The sequence below is a fragment of the Ambystoma mexicanum genome, chromosome 3p, assembly GCF_040938575.1.
Source record: "Ambystoma mexicanum isolate Mex_15411 chromosome 3p, UKY_AmexF1_1, whole genome shotgun sequence".
NCBI lineage: Eukaryota > Metazoa > Chordata > Amphibia > Caudata > Ambystomatidae > Ambystoma > Ambystoma mexicanum.
The window spans coordinates 220,754,364-220,762,017 of record NC_090925.1 but is presented as its reverse complement, the minus strand read 5'-3'; positions in this window follow the sequence as shown (position 1 = coordinate 220,762,017).

The window sequence follows — 7,654 nt, the reverse complement described above, 5'->3', positions numbered from 1 at the left end:
AGCCTGCCATAAAGCCTTCAGCGAGATGCAAATCTCCCAAATAGTGGACGCACCCCCTCACTCCAAAAGTAGAACCCTCGATTGGATATTCACTTTGAACACAGCAGTCACCATAACAGAGATCCTCATGATGCAATGGACGGACCACCACCTCATCAAATTCAATGTAAATCTAGACACAGGCGCCACATCTAAAACACCCAGCCTAGCACCCATCCAGGATATAAATAATGGCAAACTCACCGCTGAGAATTTAAATCCCCAACTCAACAACCTGCTAAATACCACTACCTTAAGTAGCGCCAACACCAAGAGCATCGCAGACCACTACCACCAATGTCTCAAACTTATTACAGACGAAGTTTCCCCTCTTCAAACTAAAATGCCCAAACCCAAATGGAGTTCCCCCTCGTTCAATGATAAACTCATAGAACTCAGAAGGGAAAAAAGAGCCCTAGAACATTTACTCAGAAAAAATAACACCTCAGTACTCAAGATCGCATTGCAGCAATTAGCCAAAACCTATAAACTTAGCGTACTCTGCCAAAAAGCTGAATCACTCAATAATCACATCTCCAACGCAGCCTGAATCTCTAAAGAACTATTCTCCATGATCAGGGAACTTGAATCCCCCATCCAGACCACCAACCCCATGACCATCATCAAAGCCTGGTGCACCACTATACAGGATGCGCTATCCGCCAAAGTAAATGCTCTCCAAAACATAATAGCAGCACAAAAGACACTCCGAGAAATCACTGCAGCCCCTGCACATCCACCTGATACCAGCATAAGAACAGATGTACCTGAATTCCACTTCACTCAAGTCACCAATGACCAGGTGCTTAAAACCATAGCATCCCTGAAGCCTTCTAACTGCAAAGGTGACAGCTCCCCTGCTAAAGTAGTCAAAGACTGTGCCACTATAATTTCCCCCATCATTACCAAATGTGTCAATGAATCCGTCAACACTAGTTAAATACCAGCATCCATCAAAGTAGCATGGGTCACACCCTTACTCAAAAAACCCACACTAGACACAGCAATCCCCACAAATTACAGACCTATTACAACAGTCCCATTACTTCTCAAAATCATAGACAAAATAGCTTATACTCAAGTTCAAACCCACCTAGAACAGAAACGCCTGTTAGGTGACAGACAATCAGGTTTCCGTCCCAGTCACAGCACAGAGACAGCCCTCTTAGACTTAAAAAACCAAATGGACTCCATTAGGGATGCCGGGAAACTGAGCATCCTACTACTCCTAGACCTCTCTGCGACATTCGATCTAGTCGACCACGATAAACTATGCCACACCCTTTCCACCAACTTTCATTTCTCCAAGAAAGCCACCTCCTGGATAAAATCCTTCCTTTCTGACCGCACTTCAAGAGTTACTCTAGGGGAAGAAGCAGCAGACCCCATCCCAGTACCGTTGGGAGTACCACAAGGATCCTGCCTCTCCCCTACACTCTACAATGCCTATACGAAATTACTCTTTGCAGCACTTGATGCTATGGGAGTAATCTACACAAATTTTGCTGACGACACACAAATACTTATTCCCATTACAGGTTACCTTGATCAGGACACGGCTTGTATTAACAAAATCTACTCCATCATCCAAAACTGGATGGCTAACAATAGTCTTTGCCTAAACGGTGAAAAAACTGAGATCCTCATAGTCGGCACCCCAGCTAGGCTCCGTAAACTCCACCCCGCTTACACCTCCATTGTGATAGATGGAACCCCCATCACCATCTCCCACAAAGTTAAAACGTTAGGAGTAATTCTCAACTCTAATCTCACCATGAACAACCAAATTAGCGCACTCGCCTCCTCCACGGCCTATACAGCCATGTTTATTACCCTAAGCAGACCCCTTCTTGCCACCGATAATTGCCTAACTCTTGCCAGGGCCCTCATCCTAACTAAGTTAGACTACTGCAACATCCTGCTACTAGGTACATCAAAAAAACTTTCTAAACTACAACTTCTCCAAAACAAAGCCCTTAGAGCTGCTCTGGGGATTAACAGGAGAGAACACATATCTGAACATAGACGAGAAGCCCACTGTCTTCCAGTTCAAGCGAGAATCCTCCACAAAACACTCACCATCACCCACAAATGCATCTCTGACTCTGCACCAATCTACCTCAACCAAAGCATCTCCCGCAAAGCCACACCCGGGACACTCAGATCCAGTACCAACACTCTCCTCCGCATCCCTCACTTCACTACCGCCAGAGCAGGCAACACCAGCTTCCCCATATTAGCCCAGCGCATCTGGAACTCGCTCCCCACCCTCCTCAGTAACAAAATCTCCTTTCCCAAGTTCAAGAAACAACTAAAAACATGGCTGTTCAATAAATACTAGCAGCACCTATGCCACATAGCCCGCCATTCTGGCATTGGCTCAACTGTTTGCAACTAACTTGCCTGTAACTGCTAATGCTGATTTGAATACTGTTCCTGCAACTGGTAATAACTTTTGAATCCTGTAACTAAGATGTCTGACCAAGCTTTATGTACGCCGTGATACCCATGGGTTTGGGCGTGTAATCAAATGCAATAAAAAAATAAAAAAATAAATAAATGATCAGACTAGTTATAATAGAGAACAGTTAGATGACCTTATGGCCTTTCAATTACAAATAAAGGAGTTGAAAAATGAAAACAGTCAGTTCAATATAAAAGGGGTTGATTCCCAAAATGACTTTGATCAGATATATCAGCAGGTAGATACTTTAAAACAGAAAATTCAACTGGTGAATGAACAAGACCTCTTGAACCAGTAGAATAGTGTCCTTGCACGGGAGGTGCATCAGTTGAAAATGGATATAGAAAAGAGTCAGTCAGGTTCTCAGGAACTGGCCAGATTAATAGAAGAAAGGAATGAGCTAGTAGATTGAGTGAGACAAATAGATGCATAGAAGCTGAACTATTAGAGGCAGCAAATTGTAGAGATGAACAAGAGAAGGAGATTATTCTCCTCAAGGAAAAGCACCTTGAATATGCATGCAACTGTAGTGATAAACAGTACCCGCACCTCCCTGGGATCCAGCCCTTTGTGCAAAGTAAATCACTCCTTCCCACACAAATAAGGTTTAAGAAGCACGATGAACTCAGTCTGGAAAAAAGCCAATCACACAGAATATGATGCTTGCATTTATTATCTACAATGACTAATGAAAACTAAGCAGCAATTTATAATAATGTGGAAATAGAGAGTGCAAGCTATATAATGCCAATTATCAATCACAGATGAATATGCAATTATTTGGTCTTACGCTCCTAATGAAATGTAGATGAAGGTACGATCTGATCACACCCAGGACCCTCGCCGCTACAGGTGCCCGGCACTCCTCAGCAGAGGAGGTGAGGACTGGCCAAGCCCCCACAGTCCTACACCAGAGCGGGGATGTGATGTTAGGAGCCTCGGCCCTGATAGCGCACAGCTGGTCGTCCAGGCACTGTCCTTGATACGCGCGTCTTTCCAACAGTCCAGGATGAGTCCCCCCCTCCCTGGTCCAAGTATAGTTCTCTTATTAGGAGCAGCACGTCAATCATCATGACGTGTCAGCTCTTCGAGAAGCTTCTAGGCTCTCCCCTCCTGGCAGTAAACATGTTTTTTGCTTGGAAAGTTACAAGACTGGAAACAACCAGCCTTGGCTCCCAGGCTTCGGGCACTGTGTTTTGCATTCTTGCCTTATCAGTGCACCTGACTCGCAGAGCGAAGACGAGCAAAGCTATGCCTGACTCCCAAGGGCTGCACAGAGCCTCTTGTGCTAGATATTTTATGTCTTCAGAAAAGGCCTTTGCAATTAACCCCTTGCAAGCATGCAGGCTCACCCAGTTCGAGAGTCCTGGTTGATGTCAGCATTTTCCGCCACGCTTCGAATAGGCTCTAGTACACAAAAGATAGCTCAGTGGGTTAGTGCAAATGCAGGTTACTGCAAGCGCCTAGCAGCTTACCACGACATTCCACCCCTTTCGAAGTGAGGCCTGAAAATGCTGACTCAGTTCCATGATCTGGAAGCATGCACAGTGTGCTGTAGGCCAATTAAGCGTTTCTCTAGCGCAGTCATTCTAGTATAAAGGAAAGACATTCTGCGCAAGAGCCCAATGAAGACGATAAGTATGAATATTAGGGAAATCAGCAACCACAGCAATGGGTGCAGTATTATATTAAGCAGTTTAGTGGAGGAGGGAGACCATCCAGTGAATATATCCCACCAGTGGTGAGTAGTAACAGATTGCAGATGGTCAGCAGTTTTGATTAATTGGTTTCTGTCTATTATTAGCTTGTACTCTGCAGAAATAGCTGAGGTAGCTAGCGTCTGGAAATCTTTCCAAGCAGTTTGAGCAAACTGTCTAATAGCTTGAAGCCGGGCAGTAATCACTCCATAGGATAGAGTCCAGTTAAGCAAATGCGTGAGCTCAGCATGCAGAGTAGTGTGAGACCACTGGGTTCAAGAATATAGGGTATGAGTAACAATGTCTAGGATAGTCACAACTTGATCTACGCAAAATACTTGAGGATTCTCTAATAACCTATAATTGTTAATAAGCAAGGAATGATTAGTAACTACGCAAGCTGTATGCTGATCTATTTGAAAGATGTCAGTCCCATTTATGTGGTATTGCATCCAGGTGCACTCCCCTGCTACGGGATGTATGCATGGGTCCGGAACCCTCCCAGTTAGGGGACACACCCACCCCTGATCCCAGGGCATGCAGGTGTGACTGTGGATGGTGTAGTTTTGGCTGTCTAACCATTCCCCTCGTATTTGCGGAACCCACCAGGAACCATTGATTTTCATAGGCAATACTATAAAAGGGCACCATATTTCTAGAGCATAAGCGGTCCTACTAACTTGCATTAACGCATGGCAGGTGTTATTCATGCAATCAAAAGCAAGCGGCTTAATCCATATGTTTGCTGGTAACTGTAGCTCTGTGTGCCAGTGGGTTGAAGATAGTCGCCCCCATTCGGAGCGGAAAGCCAACACCTGCTGATTTAGCAAAGTTTGCCATAAAATACATCGTGTGTCTTTAGCAGTTTTGTTGATCTGCCCTATGGCAGAGAAAATGTCTTCATAGCTGAAATTCTGCCACTTCCAATGGTTGCCAATACTTGTAGCAGTGTTGCGCAGGGTAGGACTTATCAATGGGCCCCACTGAGCCAGAAGTTTTATAGCGCCGCTTGCATCAGAACCCATAGTGGCTAACTTGTTGCGCACAGTTTCTATGTCAAAATCATTTAAAGCCCCCGTTCCCACTCCCGCTGCACCCGCAATCAATGAATCTAAACCCCTAGCTACGCGCAATTTGGTGATGGGCCATAGAAATTGACTCCATTTATAGCAGCTTGGTAGTACTAAGGAGACATTGCCCCGTGACAAGTCTATGTCTAAGTGTACCTCTGAAATAATGGAAGCGTGCATCACATGTCTGCAATTTAAATGTTGTCTTACTACTGGAAAATCTAGCATGCTGACTGTCTCCACTTTATGTGATTTGAAAAACACCATCCTCCAAGTGGGATGCCTACCATGTACAATATTGGTTTTTGATACAAACACCATACTACCATCTGGTAGAGGCTGTTTCAACGTACAATTGTATAAAAGGCATTTGGTTAAGTTATAGTCCAAAAAATCTTGGCGAGTACACTCATTGCAGTTCTTGGGGCAAAAGAAACATGAAACATCAAACAGATTATTTGATCCATTCACTGAAACTTTCGGACCTAAGATCTCGTAGGCGCCAGTCATATGAGTTAGTGATAAAAGGTGTCCGACAATGTGCCAATCTAGAACTCTTGCAGTTCCATGTGGATACTCATTTGTAACGCTTTTCTCACAGGTTACGGTGCGGTTGTAGTTATCACGCAGGACTGGAGCATCAGGTGTAGTGCATGCGATTCTCAGAGTCCATCTAGTGTCTTGCAATAACCCACTCTTTACAGAGAAAGCGTTGGTTTGGCAGGCCAGGAGCACCCACAGCAAGGCAAGTCCCATCCCCTTCATACTGCTCTACGTTCGTGGTGTGAGCCTAGTAGCGGGAATATAAACAGGCACATCAGAATTATGCAAAAGTACAACATAAGTACTTCCAACACCTTGACTTAGCACTTCCCCAGCCTCAGGCTTTTTGTTAGGATGGTGCACCCACACCTTTTTTCCTGTGCTACCGAAGCCTCCTTCCCCCCTCAATGTAGTGTCTGGAGATTGCTTGCTTTCTACTACTAGGGGGACAACTGCTTGTTCACAAATCAATTGTGCAATTCGGTCATATTTGGTTAATGGTACTGCAGATGCACGAGCATTATGTAAAAGTACCGAAACAGTCCCTCTATAATCAGGATCAATCACACCTCCTAATATGCCAATGCCTTGTTTTGCCAGGCTGGATCGTGCAGCAATGCGTCCATAAGTGCCAGCCGGCAATTTGATGCCAATACCCAGCAAGATGGATTTGGTTTGCCCCGCCGGTATAACATCATCTTCACAGGTAGATAGATCAAGTCCAATGCTCCCTGCAGTGGCTTGCACAGGCAGCTTAGCTTATTTGTCGGTTTTCCACACAACAAGAGTCTTTGTAGATTCCACTTGCTCACTTGTCAGTCTCACAAAGGGTGTCTGGCGATTTCCCAGTGGACGATTGTTCAGTTCAAACAGTGCATGTGCCAGATGTTTGGACCACCCCTTGAGAGTGTGAGTCTTAGTCAGCTTCTTTATTTGTTGCTTGAGCAGCCCATTGCTACGTTCCACCAGAGCAGAGGATTCTGGGTATCGGCTGATGTGCAGTGTCCACTTTATGCCTTGCTCTAGTGCCCAGTCTTGCACATTGGGTCCAGCAAAATGGCTGCCTTGGTCTGATTGGATTTCATCCGGGATGCCATAGTGTCTGATGAGGTATTCCATGCCTTGCAAGGTAGCCCGTTGATCTGCATGGGCGGCTGGATAAGCTAATAACAGTCCAGAGTATGTGTCTACCATGGTCAACACATAATGCTTTCCATTTTCGGGCGGTAAAGGGCCAATGTAGTCAACTTGCCATACGCTAGCAGCTCTTTCACCTCTTCTCAAAGGGCCTTGAGGCTTCCTCTCCAGAGGGTAGTGCTTCACTTCACTGCACACGGAACATTGGGAGGCAGCTTGTCTGGCTTGATCCATGGTAATGGGCAATTGTCTCTTTTTTGCCCATTGATAAGTTCCTGTTTGCCCTAGATGCCCTGAGGTTTGGTGTGCCCAATCCGCCATCCCTTGCAGCACCTCAGCTTCTTGCGGTGCTGTCACTGGGCGAATCTTTGCCATTTGGTCCACTTCATTGTTGAACAGGGCAGCCAGTGAGGTGTCAGGGGGCATGTGTGCATCGACATGCCCAATGCAGATTTTGCACCTCTCACCTTTGCACCACATCTCTTCCCAGATGTCTGGCCCTCCCCAGATCGGCGTGTTCTTGATCTGCCAACCATCTCTTCTCCATGCCGGTGCCCAATGTGTCAGGCCTTGATATGTGGCCCAACTGTCTGTGTATATGTATGCAGTCTCGGTTTCCTTCACCTGTTCAATCACGGAGGCCACTGCTTGCAGTTCAGCATACTGACGTGATCCTCCCACACCTTCTCTCATTAGCAGTGTTT